Below are 15,573 nucleotides of genomic sequence, written 5' to 3' on the forward strand. Positions count from 1 at the left end.
AAAATGAAACTAGATCACCAACTTACACCATACACAAAAATAAACTCAAAGTGGATACAGGACTTAAATATAAGACGGGAAACCATAAAAATACTAGAGGAATCCACAGGCAGCAAAATCTCAGACATATACCAAAAGAACTTTTTCACTGATACTGCCCCTAGGGCAATGGAAGCCAAAGAGAAAATAAACAAATGGGACTACATCAAAATAAAAAGCTTTTACACAGCAAAAGAAACCATCAACAAAACAACAAGAAAGCCCACTGTATGGGAGAACATATTTGCAAATGTTATCACTGATAAAGGTTTAATCTCCAACATCTACAGGCAGCTTATACAACTTAATAAAAGGAAGATAAATGATCCAATAAAAAAATGGGAAACGGACCTAAATAGAATCTTTTCGAAAGAAGACAGAAGGAAGACCAAGAGACACAAGAAAACATGCTCAAAGTCACTAATTATCCGAGAGATGCAAATCAAAACGACAATGCGACACCATCTCACACCTGTCAGAATGGCTATCATCAACAAATCAACAAATGACAAGTGTTGGCAAGGATGCGCAGAAAAAGGAACCCTCGTGCACTGCTGGTGGGAATGCAGACTGGTGCCGCCACTGTGGAGAACAGTATGGAGTTTCCTGGAAAAACTGAAAATGGAACTCCCATTTGACCCAGTGATCCCACTCCTAGGAATATATCCTAAGAAACTAGAAACACCAATCAGAAAGGATATATGCACCCCTATGTTCATAGCAGCACAATGTACAATAGCTAAGATTGGGAAACAGCCTAGGTGCCCATCAGCAGATTACTGGATCAGAAAACTATGGTATATCTACACAATAGAATACTATGCTGCCATAAAAAAAAAGGAATTACTACCATTTGTAGGCACCTGGATGGAATTAGAGAACATTATGCTAAGTGAAATAAGCCAGTCAATGAAAGAAAAATACCACATGATCTCACTCATTTGGGGATAATGAAAAACATTATAAACTGATGAACAAAAAGATCGATACAGAGGCAGTAAAGCATCAAACAGACTGTCAAATTACAGCGGTAAGGTTAAGGAGAGGTGGGGGAAATAAGAGATCAACTGAAGGACTTATATGCATTCATATAAGAGTAACCAACCGATGCAAAACATTGGGAGGTGAGGGCATGTATGGGAGTGGGGTGGGGCGGGCAATGGTAAGATATGTACACATATAATACCTTAATAAAAAAAGGTTAAAAAAATAAATAAAATACTGTGGTACATCTACACAATGGAATACTACACTGCTGTGAAAAGGAAGGATCTCCTACCACTCGCAACAGCATGGATGGTCCTGGAGAGAAAGATAAATATCACATGATCTCACTCATTTGTGAAATATAATAAACAACATAAACTGATGAACAAAAAATAGATCCAGAGCCTTAGAAGCATCGAACAGACCATCCAACCTCAGAGGGAAGGCAGGGAGGTTGGGAGGGTGAGGTAAGAGAACAATCAAAGGACTTGTATGTATGCATATAAGCATAACCAATGAACACAGACAATAGGGAGTGAGGGCATGTGCTGGGGGGTGGGAGCAGTCAGGGAGAGGCCAATTGGGGAAATGGAGACAAATGTAATACTTTAAACAATAAAAATTTTATAAAATTAAAAAAAACTCCTGGTAAAGTTCTCTTCTTACACCAGTTTTTTTTCCAACTAAATCTTTTAGAAAGGAATGTTATTTCTTAACAATGAGCTTAAAATCAGTACGTCCAATGCAAAATTTTGGTACTCTTTGAAACTTTATTTATTTATTTATTATTTATTTTCTCTTGATACACATGAATTTAGTTTTGTGGGGTTTTTTTGCCATTAATTGCTAAGGAATTTTAAGATAAAAATACAAAGTCATTAACATCAAGAGACACAAAGGCACTTTGGATTCCAAAATATCTTTATAATGGGGGAGTAAGGGGAGCCTCACGTGTCACTTGCTTATTTTTTAAACTATTACTCTTTCAATTCTAATCTTTGAATAAAATATTTTTTCTACAATATAAAATGACTTTTTAGGGCAAAACAAGCACAGTAACATTGTCTATTTTACAATAAATCTGAAAGGAAAATTTGGAAAAGAATATTCTTACACCATATAGCATAACTTGTTTTTTAACTTGAATTTTTTTGTTAATTGCCTAATCACCTAAATTAGTGAATAAGAATGCTCAGCATCCAATCCATGAATATAGAATACAATATAATTTATTCTACTTTTTACTTCAAAGTCACAGAGATGACATCCATATAATTATAAAGCCTATTCTACATTTTCAAGTTCTCAATCCAAATATATAGATTAGAACAGGTCACTTTATTGCTGACAATATTCATGGAAGGGTCAGATTCCTTATAAAAAGACAAAATAAGTTTGATTGGGAGCCGGCCATTGCCCTACTCACCCATCAACAGAATTATGGAAGTCAAGAGGCAATATTTTTTCCTTTTTAAAATAGCAAAGGAACAAAAGAAGATTGGCTGGCTGTTGAGTGGGCCCCACATTAGAGTGCATAGCTCATCAGGATTGAGGCTGGCATCTGTGAGCAGTTAACTTCCTAAGAGCACTCACTGGGCATTATGTCATCTGCACTACAGCTCTCACCCTAGAAATTATTTGAAAATACTTTATGCTCAAAATATACACTGAGTGTGCCGAAACCGGTTTGGCTCAGTGGATAGAGCGTCGGCCTGTGGACTGAAGGGTCCCGGGTTCGATTCGGGTCAGGGGCATGTATCTTGGCTGCGGGCACATCCCCAGTTGGGGGTGTGCAGGAGGCAGCTGATCAATGTTTCTCTCTCATCGATGTTTCCAGCTTTCTATCCCTCTCCCTTCCTCTCTGTAAAAAATATCAATAAAATATATTAAAAAATATATATATACACTGAGTGGCCAGATTATTATGATCTCTGAATGCATCATAATCGGGCCACTCAGTGTATATACTATATAATAAAAAGCTAATATGCAAATTGTTCCCTCGACCAGCAGGCAGGCCGGCCAACCGCCCATGTCCCCTCCCCCTGGCCAGGCTGGCTGGAGAGTATTATGCATTCAGAGATCATAATAATCTGGCCACTCAGTGTATAGTATCCATTCCTTGTCCTTGAGGATCCAAGTATCTATACTAATAAAAGCCTAAGTGGCCCTCGCACGTGACGTTGCCACAAGATGGCTGCCACAAGATGGCCACCACAAGATGGCCAAGTGCACAGAGGAGGTGGGGCGCAGCAGCCACTTCGTGTGGTGAGGCCTGGGGGTCGAGCATCTCCTTCACCTCACGCAGAGGAGGTGGGTCCCGGCGGAGAAGGCAAGTTGCGGCAGGGGAGGGCAGTTGGGGGCGATCAGGCCACCAGGGGAGCAGTTAGGTGTCAATCAGGCCAGCAGGGGAGTGGTTAGGGGGTGATCAGGCTGGCAGGCAGAAACAGTTAGGGGCAATCAGGCAGGCAGGCAGGCAGGCAAGCGGTTATGAGCCAGCAGTCCTGGATTGTGAGAGGGATGTCCAACTGCCAGCATAGGCCCGATCCCACACATCCCCCAAGGGGTCCCAGATTGGAGAGAGTGCAGGCCGGGCTGAGGGACACCCTCCCCCCACCCCTATGCATGAGTTTCGTGCACTGGGCCACTAGTAAATCTAAAATTATAATGGGCTTCTTCAGTCCAAAGGCAGGACTTCTTTGCAGTAGAGTGTCTCCAGTGTTTCACAAAAATAAATAAAAGCAGCAGCTAACGTCTTTTCAGCTTCTTGACCTCTCCGAATTTTGTTGCTTCTTCCTCCGATCTCATTTCCTCCAAGTCCTCTTGCATACCTGGTCTTAAACTCTTTGCTTCTTTATCTTTGTATTTTTTTCGGTCATAGCCAAAGAATGTGCTTAGATATTTCTTCCTGAGATTCTCCTTCATCTTTGATAAAAATCTTCCATTTTGGAGTCATAGTTCTCATCTTCCTCCTCTACATATTCTCACTGTCTTTTGTAACCACCAGGGAAGGGAAACCCTTGAGAACGTTGGGCAGATCTATAGCCAGCTAAAGAAGGCTTCACTCCATTCATCTGTCCATTGGTGGGCTGGGTAATGATATTCTTAGAAGATATTGTTTCTGAGACAAAAGTGCATTTGGGCTTATGGGGGGATCTAAGCTACTAACTATTCACCCAGGTCCCAAGCTGCTCACTGGTCTTCTAGGGCCTGAACTGCTGACAGTCTGTCTAGCTGAAACTGCCACTTACTGATCACCCAGAGCCACTGACTAACCGCCTGGGGGGCACTGAGCCACTCATTGGTCGTCAGTTATGTGGATTGTGCACAGGCCACCCAGAGCCACCAGAACTGACCACTGACTTCCTAGAACCACCTGGGCCACTGATAGGTCATCCAGAGCCACCTATACTGCTGACTGTCCTTCCAGGAGGATTTAAGTCACTGGCTGGCCTCTTGGTCCCACTGATTTATCGAGTGCTCAGGTCCTGAGCTAGAGCTGCCATTCTGGTGCCTGGGCATGGAGCCAGAACTAACCATAGGCCAAAGACTCCCTGTGATGGGCTGCCCAGGAACTGGGCTGGAGCTGCTGCCTGACTGCCTGACACCTGGACTCTTAGCCTTATTTGGGGAGACCACAGGTCCAGGTCTGGAATGGCTGGGATGGAGAGGAGATTTTTTTGGCTGTGTGCTAAGTAACAGATTTCTGAGTCCCTTTAGCAGGAGTCTTTGGAACACTTGGTGAAAAGGTGCTCAAGTGGGTCTTTCCAGCCCCATTGTAAACAGGCCTGTCATGGTCCTTCCGAAGTGAGGCTTGGGAGCAGTTGCTAGATCCTACTTTGGTTCTCTCTCCTGGCATGGATTTGGATGAAAACAAACCTAAATGTTTCTTATCTGTGCTGGGTCTGGATTTCTTCTCAGCATGAGGAAGGGGAGTACCTTTGGGAGAAGGATGCTTGTCCCTGGAAACTCTGCAAGTTTTTGTGCCCATACTTTCTGTATGAGAAGGCACCATTTTGGTCAGAGGTAGTCCTGCATCTGCTTCAGGCTTCTTTTTCATATGTCTTCATTCAAGAAGTTTTCACTCTCTAAGTTCTTGTGCAATCATAGGTCACTTTTCTGTGTGTGTGTGTGTGTGTTTTTCACTACCTTGATTTCCACTGGTTCATACTGTTGGAAGCTAGCTATTGTCTTCCCTATCAGAAAAGTGTAAACAAGGAATGCAGAAGGATCATGAACCTTGAGCTCTGGCAAGGGCTAAAGCTATGCACTGATTGTTTAGTCGAGACAATGGTGGCTCAAGCAATTTCCTGGCCAAATGGTCTCAAAGTAAAGTTTTACTAATATTTACTGACCTTTAAGATAGTCTTTCTGTTACCAGAATTGCCTGCCTGACTAAGGGCAATATGTGTATCTAAAATTGAATGAAAGCCTGGCAGGGCCTGGGCACCAGTTCAGTCCTTGCCCTTGCATTGGACTCTCCACCTGGCCCCCCATTATTATTTCTTGTCTTGTCTCATCATTTGACCACGGCCCTTCTCCAGATCCCGAACCCCGAGCGACGTGGGACGTGGACTCTCACATCTGGCACCTCGAATGATGGATATCTGGAGAAGAAGATTTGCCTGGAGCAGAAAAACAAAGTTTCACCAGCAAGGTGGGGAAAAAGAATTCACCGGATAGGTGGGGAAATTCTCAGCGTGCAAAGCCCACAGCCAGCTGCAGAAGTTGAGATCTGTAAGTAAAGTGGGAACGTCTTTTTTTTTAGCCAGGCTAATGGGGCAGAATTTGTCAAAAGGGGAGAAACTTTATTGTAGACTTTTGGTTTGCATGCTTAAGGATAAAGGAATTAAAGTGTCAGAAGGTATTCTCTTACAGTTTTTGCATGTTATTATAGAACATAATCTCTGGTTTCCTGAAGAAGGTACATTAGATGTTGAATGTTGGGAAAGAGTTAGTCATAACTTGAAAAAACCTCAGCAGCAGGGGAAAAATTTGCCTCCAAATTGTCTCTCCTTGTGGAACATGGTATTGCATTTGCTAGAGCCTTTTAGAGAAACAAAAGAGGATAAACCTCCTCCCCTTGCACCTTCTGCTCCTAAAGAGGAGCAAAAAGAAAAATTGGAGGAATCGCCTTCATGGCCCCCTCCACCTCCATGTCCTAATCCTGAAACATTTAATTCACCATTAATAGAATCACCTATGCAAAGAGCAATCCGAGAAGGATTAAAGCACATGACGGTGGAGGATCAACTTGCTTTTCCTATTATACAAGTAGCTGACCTACAGCTCCCGAATCATATAATAAGACATCATGAAAAATTTGACTTTAAAATGATAAAGTCCTTGCATGTAAGCATAGTCCAGAATGGTCCTATAGCTCTTTTACCAGAGAAATTATGACTAATATTTCTGAAGCATTCTTAGCTCCTTATGATTGGTATTCTCTGGCTCACGCAACTCTGGATGGAGGAGATTATTTACTATGGAAGGGAGAAATTTTGGAGAAATGTCAGGAGCAAGCCCATGCAAACTGTGGGCTGAATGCTCAAATAACTTATGAAATACTGACAGGACTGGGACAATATTATGGCATACAAAATCAGCTAAATTATGTGCAACAGGCATATGAGCAAATTAGACTTTGTGGAAGAAGAGCTTGGTGGGCTTTACCATCAAAAGGGGATCCTGGCCGAAACCGGTTTGGCTCAGTGGATAGAGCGTCAGCCTGCGGACTGAAAGCAGTCCCATGTTCGATTCCGGTCAAGGGCATGTACCTTGGTTGTGGGCACGTCCCCAGTAGGGGGTGTGCAGGAGGCAGCTGATTGATGTTTCTCTTTCATCGATGTTTCTAACTCTCTATTCCCCTCCCTTCCTCTCTGTAAAAAATCAATAAAATATTTTTTTTTTTAAAAAATCACATTTAAAAAAATAAAGGGGGGGGACCCTGAGGGAGCTTTTAGTAAATGTATGCAGGGCCTACAGAGTCATTTTCTGACTTTGTGGCTTGCCTCACTCAAGCAGTGAGATGCCAGATTCAACATGAAACAGCAGGAGACATGTTAATTCAGCAATTAACTTATGAAAATGCCAATGCTGATTGTAAGAAATGCCTGACGCCTCTGAGAAAAAAATAGTACCATTACAGAAATGCTTCGAGCATGTCAGAATGTGGGGTCAGGCACTTTTCAAGCAAACTTACTTGCTGCCGCTGTAACAGTGGGGAATAAAAGGTGTTATAATTGTGGAAGAACAGGACATTTTAAAAAGAAAGTAAGCAACCAAGAAGGACACAAGGTGGCGATCTAGGGAAAGGCGTGAGCATTCTGCCTCCCAATTCAGTCAACACAGATTAAACCTCTCTGTGTCCTAGAAGTCAGAAGGGAAACCATTGGGTTGGTTAATGTAGATAGAAATTTCATAAAAATGGGCAGCCATTAGATCAAGACATAGGGAATGGCCAACCACAGGGAAACGGCCCCCCAGCCCCGTCATCAATAGGGGAAATTTGCCCTGCAAGGCCCACAGTGGACTCCCTCAGCTGAGCCATTCCAGGGAGCCCAGGCCTAGTTCTTAACAGTACTATAGCGGTCACTTTGACCCCCAATATGGCTCAGCAAGCTGTTCCTACAGGAATCTGGGGACCTGTGCCACCAAGAACTTTAGGATTAATCTTAGGGAGAAGTGGAAAAACTCTGAAAGGACTAACTGTTCTGCCTGGAGTCATAGATTCAGACTATGAGGGAGAAATTAAGGTAATATTAGAATGTAATCATATTATGCAAATTACTTCAGGACAAAGAATTGCTCAGATACTACTTCTACCTTTTATTCAGCAAGGCGAAGCTATAAATAGGAAAAGAGAAACACAAGGATTTGGAAGCTCAGATATCTATTGGATACATGAAATTAGCAAAACCCATCCTATGATTAATTTAAGAATAGAGAGAAAACGATTTAAAGGTTTAGTAGGCACTAGAGCGATGTCAGCATTATCAGCAAAGAATTCTGGCCTCTAAGTTGGTCCATGGTAGAAGCTATAAGCTCTATCATGGGGATCAGAGTTCCTGATAATACACAACACAGTGCTGCAGTGTTAAGTTGGCAAGATGAAGGACAGGCAGGATGGTTTCAGCCTTACATAGTCTCTGGGATTGCAGTCAACTTATGGGGCCGGGATGTTTTAGAAGGTTTACAAGCTTTTATTATTACCGGCAAATGACAGCAGTTAATAAATCAGATGGGATATCAGACTGGTCAAAGCTTAGGAAAAAATAATCAGGGAATTAAAGAGCCCATCCAAGCCAAAGGAAACCCAGGAAGACAAGGATTAGGATATCAACATTTTTTAAAAATATATTTTATTGATATTTTACAGAGAGGAAGGGAGAGGGATAGAGAGCCAGAAACACCGACGAGAGAGAAACATCGATCAGCTGCCTCCTGCACACCTCCCACCGGGGATGTGCCCGCAACCAAGGCACGTGTCCCTGACCGGAATCGAACCTGGGACCCTTCAGTCCACAGGCCTACGCTCTATCCACTGAGCCAAACCGGTTTCGGCAGGATATCAACCTTTTGAGGAGTGGTCACTGCTCAATCTCCTCACTCTCATGCAGATCCTATACAATGGAAAGATGATAGACCTATATGGGTGGATCAGTGGCCATTAACCAAGGAGAAATTAGGTCATATTCATGAATTAATACAGGAACAAATAGAGGCTGGCCACATAGAGCCTTCCAATAGTCCGTGGAATACACCCTATATTTACTATACCTAAGGAGGCGGCAGGAAAATGGCAATTGTTACATGATCTTAGAGCGGTTAACACTACTATGCATACCATGGAAGCTTTACAGCCTGGACTCCCAGCGCCTTCGCAAATCCCTCTAGATTGGTCTCTTATAGTAGTAGATCTTAAGGATTGTTTCTTCACCATTCCCTTGGCACCTCAAGATAAACAGAGATTTGCATTTTCAGTGCCAGCTATTAATAATATAGAACCCATGAAAAGATATCAATGGAAAGTTTTGCCTCAAGGAATGGCCAATGGCCCCACCTAGTGTCAAAAATATGTAGCTCAAGCTGTTCAGCCTTTAAGGCACAAATATTCCCGATGTTACATTATTCATTACATGGATGACTTGCTCTTAGCAAGTCCATGGGAAGAGCAGACTTTGGCAATGTAAAAATTGCTCCAGAAAAGGTACAGAAAGAAATGCCTTTCAAATATCTGGGAACCATAATTGAAAACCAATGTAGTAGGCCTCAAAAGGTGGAAATAAGATCGCCTTAAAACTTTAAATGACTTCCAAAAATTATTAGGGTACATTAATCGTAATGTAAATATCTGTGTTTTCTGATGGTCTTAGGTGATCCTGCTAGCGGTTCTCAACCTGTGGGTCGTGACCCACAGGTTGAGAACTGCTGCTGTAGAGCCTACGACCATTGGAAAACACAGATATTTACATTGTGATTCACTAACAGTAGCAAAATTACAGTTAAGAAGTAGCAACAAAAATAATTTTATGGTTGGGGTCACCACAACATGAGGAACTATATTAAAGGGTCACGGCATTAGGAAGGTTGAGAACCACTGACTAGGGCATCAATCCTCTAAAACTGCGGTTACATATATAGAACTTATGGCTCAGTTGATATCTCAACTTAGAAAGCACTGCAGGCAGCTTAGAGAAGAACCCCAATGCATTTACCTTCCCCTCACTGGGAAGCAATTAGAAATATTATTTCAAACTGATTTGAATTGGCAAATTGGACTAAGTGGATATTCAGGGGAACTTAGTTGTCACCTATTAAAAGACAAATTACTACAGTTTTTATATTATACGCCCTTATTATACCAAAAAAATACTAGGCAGGAACCTATTCCTGGAGCATTAACTGTTTTTACTGATGGATCATCGAATGGTAAAGCTGCCTATCATACAATGAACTCAGACCGACTCAGACTGATCAGTCATACTTCTGTACAAAGAATTGAATTAGAGGCTATTAAGGCTACATTGCAGGATTTCCAAGAGCTTCTTAATATTATCTCTGGCTCTTCTTATGCTGTGGGCCTAGTGAATGGAATTGAAACTGCTCTGTTAAAATGGCTCAGTGACCAAAGTTTATTTTTTACTATTTAAACAAGTTCAGCAGATTGTACAACAGAGACAATATCCTTTTTATATCACTCACATCAGAGCTCACAGTGTATTACCTGGCCGGCTAACAAAAGGAAATGCACATGCCGATCAATTGGTTGCTTTATTAAAATAGGCCTCAGAATCTCATCAGCTTTTACATCAGCCTGCCAAAATGTTGTTCAAACAATTCTGGATCACTCAACAGCAGGCAAAACAGATTATCAGAGAATGTCCCACTTGCATGTTACATCTGCCTCAAGGGCCTAATACAGGAATTAACCCTCGAGGGTTGATAAGGGAACATATCTGACAAATGGATGTAACACATTATACTCCTTTTGGACACCTTGGGGCATTGCATGTCTCTGTATATACCTTTTCAAAGGGCCTATGGGCTACTGCATCTACAGGGGAAATGGCAAAACAGGTTATTAATCATTGCCTAGCTGCTTTTGCCATCACGGCAATTCCAAAAATTATTAAAACTGACAATGGACCTGCTTACACAAGCTGTCACTTCCAGCAATTTTGTAAAAAGTGAAAAATTCAGCACATTACAGGAATACCATATAATTCGCAGGGACAGGCAATTATAGAACACCAGCATCATAGGCTAAAATTCCAACTTGAAAAACAGAAAAGGGGGAATATGGAGAAATCGCCTGTAGGTAGACTACACTAAGCCTTAAATACTTTAAATTTTTTCACTTGTGATGCCAATGGCACGACACCCATGGAAATAAACTGGTGTCAGAATAAGCCAAAGGAAAATGGTCTGGTTAAAGGGAAAGATCCCGAGTCTGGTTTATGGAAGGGCCCCAATCCCCTGTTAACATTTGGTCAAGGGTACGCTTGTATATTTCCAGAAAATTTCTCGAAGCCCATGTGGATTCCCACAAGAAATATTACATGGATCCGAGGGAGGAACTGGCCAGGTTAATGAGGACCTTGCACCTGGAGCCACGCCTTACAGCTGCAGACAATTGACTGCCCCAGCCCAGATAGCAGCAGCCCCAAGCAACCCACTGAAGATAAGGAGTGGGAAGAGGATGAGACAAATAGCCCAGAGGTCACCTGGGGGATGGTGAAGAAGATGGTCCAGAAAGCTGAGTGAATTTGTGAGGAGACCAGAACCCCAAGAACGCCTGAGAATGTCTTTCTTGCCCTGCGGGCAGTCATCAGCTGTGCGGTAATGCTACCGGGGCAAATGGGGAAGTATTTTGGACTTATGTTCCTGACCCTCCATGGGTAAGACCCCTTATGTGGGCTGATCCCCTGCCTAATGTAGTCACCAATAACACCAAACACTTTGGTCACCCAGGAGGACCACGGGTGGGGCAAGGAAGTATATGGACAAAGTATAATTACATGGGTGTCGCCACCTAGCTTCCCTTTTGTATGACACAGAACCAAACCACAGCTCCTTTGTGTGTAAAATTAAAAAGAGGCTTCTGGCTAACATGGACACCAAAGGAGGGGGAAGCAAAAGCCCAAATACATCTACTATCACTACTTGCTCTGGGGAGAGGTGCAGAAAATGTAACTTTACTAAGACACGCCCCCCCCCCCCCACTAAGCCGTTATGTAAGAAGTCTTATGAATGGCACCCCACCGAGGAAGAAATTAATTGGCAAGACTGTTATAGTGACCACCCCACCAGCAGCAAACTTAATAACAGTCTTTCCTTTGTGGACTGGAGCCCCTACGGGTTTGCATATAGTAACAATCGCACCCTAAAATGGAAGGAGAACACATCCTATCTATATGTTAAAGCTAATCACTCCATTTCATGGCATGGAGGAGGATTTGTTGGATCTCAATTTCAACATGACAACTGGCCCCTACAAAATACGCAATGGAAATTAGCTGCTGCACTTGCACCTATTAAATAGTATAGTTTTAACGCTCAGATAATTCCATTCGTACCTTATGGGGAACTCCCAATAAGACAGTATTTGCCACTGCCTGTGTATTTGATCCGTTTGTACTCCTCTCAGGCCCCATCCAGATGCACCTTAATATTACAAGCCAGACTGCACACTATCCCATTGTATTAATTTTACATTCCAAAAGGATTCCCTCATGATTTTAAAACAACCGGCTTTCGCTTAGTTTCCTACTAACCTAACCCAGCCTTGGGAATCTCATCAAACCTACTGTTACATGATCTGGTAAAAATCTTAAAAAGACAAAAAAGATTTCCTGGAATGTTAATTGCAGAACTCTTTGCCCTCATAACGTTACTTACTTCTGTGGGCATTGCTGCTTCATCCATGGTACAAACTGTTCAAACTTCTCAGTTTGCACAACCATTTAAGAAAAATGTAACTAAGACCTATCTATACAAAAAAGAATTGATAGCCAGTTTGAGATAGAATATCAGCATTAAAGTCTACAGTCTTGTGGATGGGTGATAAAATCCACAGCTTAGAGCAAAGAATATCTTTGTAGTGTCATTATAATTTTTCCCCAGATTTGTGTTATACCCCCCCCCCCACCCCTGTTCCCTATTGGGAATCAATAAAAAATCACTTTCTTGGTGCTTGGGGTAAAGGTAACACAACCCTTGATATTTTAGAATTACAACAGCATATTGTACAACTATCCCAGGCAAACTTACAAATGAATACCTTAGATGCCTGGCAGCAATTTAAAAAAGACATGAAAGAATTTAATCTCTTCCACTGGATCTCCTTACATTTGCCTCTCAGCGTAACCACTATTGCTTGTCTCATTTTTATTCTTATGTTTATTTCTAGTCTGCAGATGTGGAATGAAGAGTCTTAAAAGGACTTGAACCCTTCAGGTAGCATTCAGTTTTCAACATTTATTAAGAAAAAGAGAAGGGGGAGATGTTGAAAGCTACCCATTGCCTTCCCTATCAGAAAAGTGTAAACAAGGAACGCAGAAGGCTCATGAACCTTGAGCTCTGGCAAGGGCCAAAGCTATGCACTGATTGTTTATTCGAGACAATGGTGGCCCAAGCAATTTCCTGACCAAATAGTCTCAAAGTAAATCTTTACTAATATTTACTGACCTTTAAGATAGTCTGTCCGTTACCAGAATTGCCTGCCTAAGGGCAATATGTGTATCTAAAATTGAATAAAAGGCTAGCAGGGCCTGGGTACCAGTGAAGTCCTTGCCCTTGCATTGGACTCTCCGCCTGGCCCCCATTATTTCCACATTATTTCTTGTCTTGTCTCATCATTTGTCCACAGCCCTTCTCCAGATCCCAAACCCAGAACCATACGGGACATGGACTCTCACATCATACTGCTTTTTCTCAGCCAGCCTGAGTAGGTCAGTGAAGCTCATGATGGTGGGGCACTTTAAGGGGGACCTTTAGTTTACTTTCAACTTTGGGAGGAGGTTCTTGCTCTGATGCTGCTTGATTTTATTCTAAGAATGCTTCCTCTTCTTCTATTTCATACTCTTGGTCTGTTCCCTGACTAGTGGCTTTCCATTGCTTGTCTTTTCTTTGACTTTTCCTCAACAGGAATCCCATTTAACCATGGAAATTGTCCTTTGTCCTCTTGGCCATAGCTCTTGCTTTCTTCTCATGTTTTAGCTCAATTCACCTTTTCACTACTTCTTCTTTTCTCCTTTTTTTCTCTAAGGCTTTTTGTCCGAGCTCCTCCACTTTTCTTCTGAGAAAAGCTTGTATGCTGCTGATTGGACACCTTAACTTTGGGGTCTTTTTTGGGAGGACCCACTGCCAAACTATACCTTTTTGGTATGCTGTTGGTTCCTTGTCCTTTAGAAGCTATCATGAGAATTTCCCTGAAATCCATGTTGACCGAACTGGATAAAATGGGCCAGCTCTCGGAGAGGAATGAAAGCGCATCTTACCCAGTGGCCAGCTGCAGCCAAATGAACTGGCTGGCTGCCTCTTTCCTACCTCTACTCAGCATGACCAATTCCGGCGCTGTCCATGGCGGTCTGCCTGCCCCCTTCCTCAAGCAGCCTATATCCTTACAAGTCCAATGCTGCGCTCCCACCTTTGAAACTTTAAATAAAAGTTTTACATCCACAAGATAAATTAGTAGATTGTTCCACATTCATTGACATAATCATTCAGTTGAGAATAAGTTACTTTAGTTTAATTGTTAAATCTCATTTCAGCCTGGCTGGTGTGGCTCAGTGGATTGAGTATTCTCTCAGGCACCAAGAGGTTGCTGGTTTGATTCCTGGTCAGGGCACATGCCAGGGTTGTGGGTTCAATCCCCAGAAGGGGGCATGCAGGAGGCTGCCGATTGAAGTGATATCTCTATCTCATCAATGTTTCAGTCTCTCCCTTTCCCTTCCTCTCTCTCTGAAAATCAGTATTACCATATATTTTTTAAAATCAGAAATGGTGATAGACATGTACTCCCAAAATGTCTGAATACTTGCTTATATGGTGAAGAAACAAAAGTTCATATTGATTTTTTTTACTAACTATCATTAATCTTACTCACTTAATATCTTTTTTATTTATTTCAGAGAGGAAGAGAGAGATAACATGCATATAAATACATATCCTTTAAAACAGTACATGAAATATATAATCGAAGAAAATGTACAATGGCAACAAAACATAAGATGCCTAGGAATGATCTTAACAAAAATGTGCACAATGTATATAAATAAAATTTTTAAATGCTACCCAATAACTGACACTTGAACAACTGGACAGTAACATCGTATTCTTGGGTAAAAAAATAAAATAAAGCCATAATGATGTCAATCTCCCAATGTTGATTATAAATTTATTATGATTTGATTAAAATATCAGCAAGATTTTTAAGACCAAAACAAGCTCATTTAAGTTCACATGTTAAAATGAAAAATGTAAAAGAAAATTCTGGCCTGGACAGCATGGCTCAGTGGTTGACCCATGAATAAGGAGGTTAAAGTTTGATTCCTGGTTAGGTCACATGTCCTGATTGCAGGCTTGATCTCCCTAGTGGGGAGCATGCAGGAGACAGCTGATCGAGGATTCTCTCTCATCACTGATGTTTCTCTGTCTCCCTCTCCTTTCCTCTCTGAAATTAATAAAAATATTTTTTAAATAAAATTCTGAAAAAAATGAATGAATAAAAGCTACCCAAACAAATAGAATAATGTATCTACACTAATAAAAGAGTAAGATGCAAATTGACCATACCTTTGTGACGCCCACCAGCCAATTAGGAGTGAGTATGCAAATTAAGAAAGATGGGTTAATTTGCATACGCAGGCGCCGAGCAGCCGGGGGCGGGGTGGGACACTTGCATCATTGCCATGGCAATGATGCAGGCATTCTGCACTGCCCCAGCCACTCCGGGCCTCTGGGCAGTATGGGAAGGTGGAAAGGCGGCTCCAGGCCAGAGCAAAAAGGTGGCTCCAGAGCAAAGGCAGTGCTGGCAGCCAGGGT

At 42.0% G+C, this 15,573-nt stretch overlaps 2 pseudogenes across 2 annotated transcripts; both read right to left on the reverse strand.

Moving 5' to 3' along the window:
* Window positions 1–3,774: 3,774 nt before the first annotated feature.
* Window positions 3,775–4,328, reverse strand: LOC308252640 (protein SPT2 homolog; annotated as a pseudogene). The gene has a single exon. The product of its transcript is annotated as a protein SPT2 homolog (transcript).
* Window positions 4,329–4,418: 90 nt separating this feature from the next.
* LOC308252642 (protein SPT2 homolog) lies at window positions 4,419–13,969 on the reverse strand (annotated as a pseudogene). Its single transcript has 2 exons — window positions 13,452–13,969; window positions 4,419–5,196 (listed from the first exon to the last, which is right to left on the reverse strand). The product of its transcript is annotated as a protein SPT2 homolog (transcript).
* Between the last annotated feature and the right edge of the window lie 1,604 nt (window positions 13,970–15,573).

This window comes from Plecotus auritus (assembly GCF_963455305.1).
Source record: "Plecotus auritus genome assembly, chromosome: 7".
NCBI classification, from domain to species: Eukaryota; Metazoa; Chordata; class Mammalia; order Chiroptera; family Vespertilionidae; genus Plecotus; species Plecotus auritus.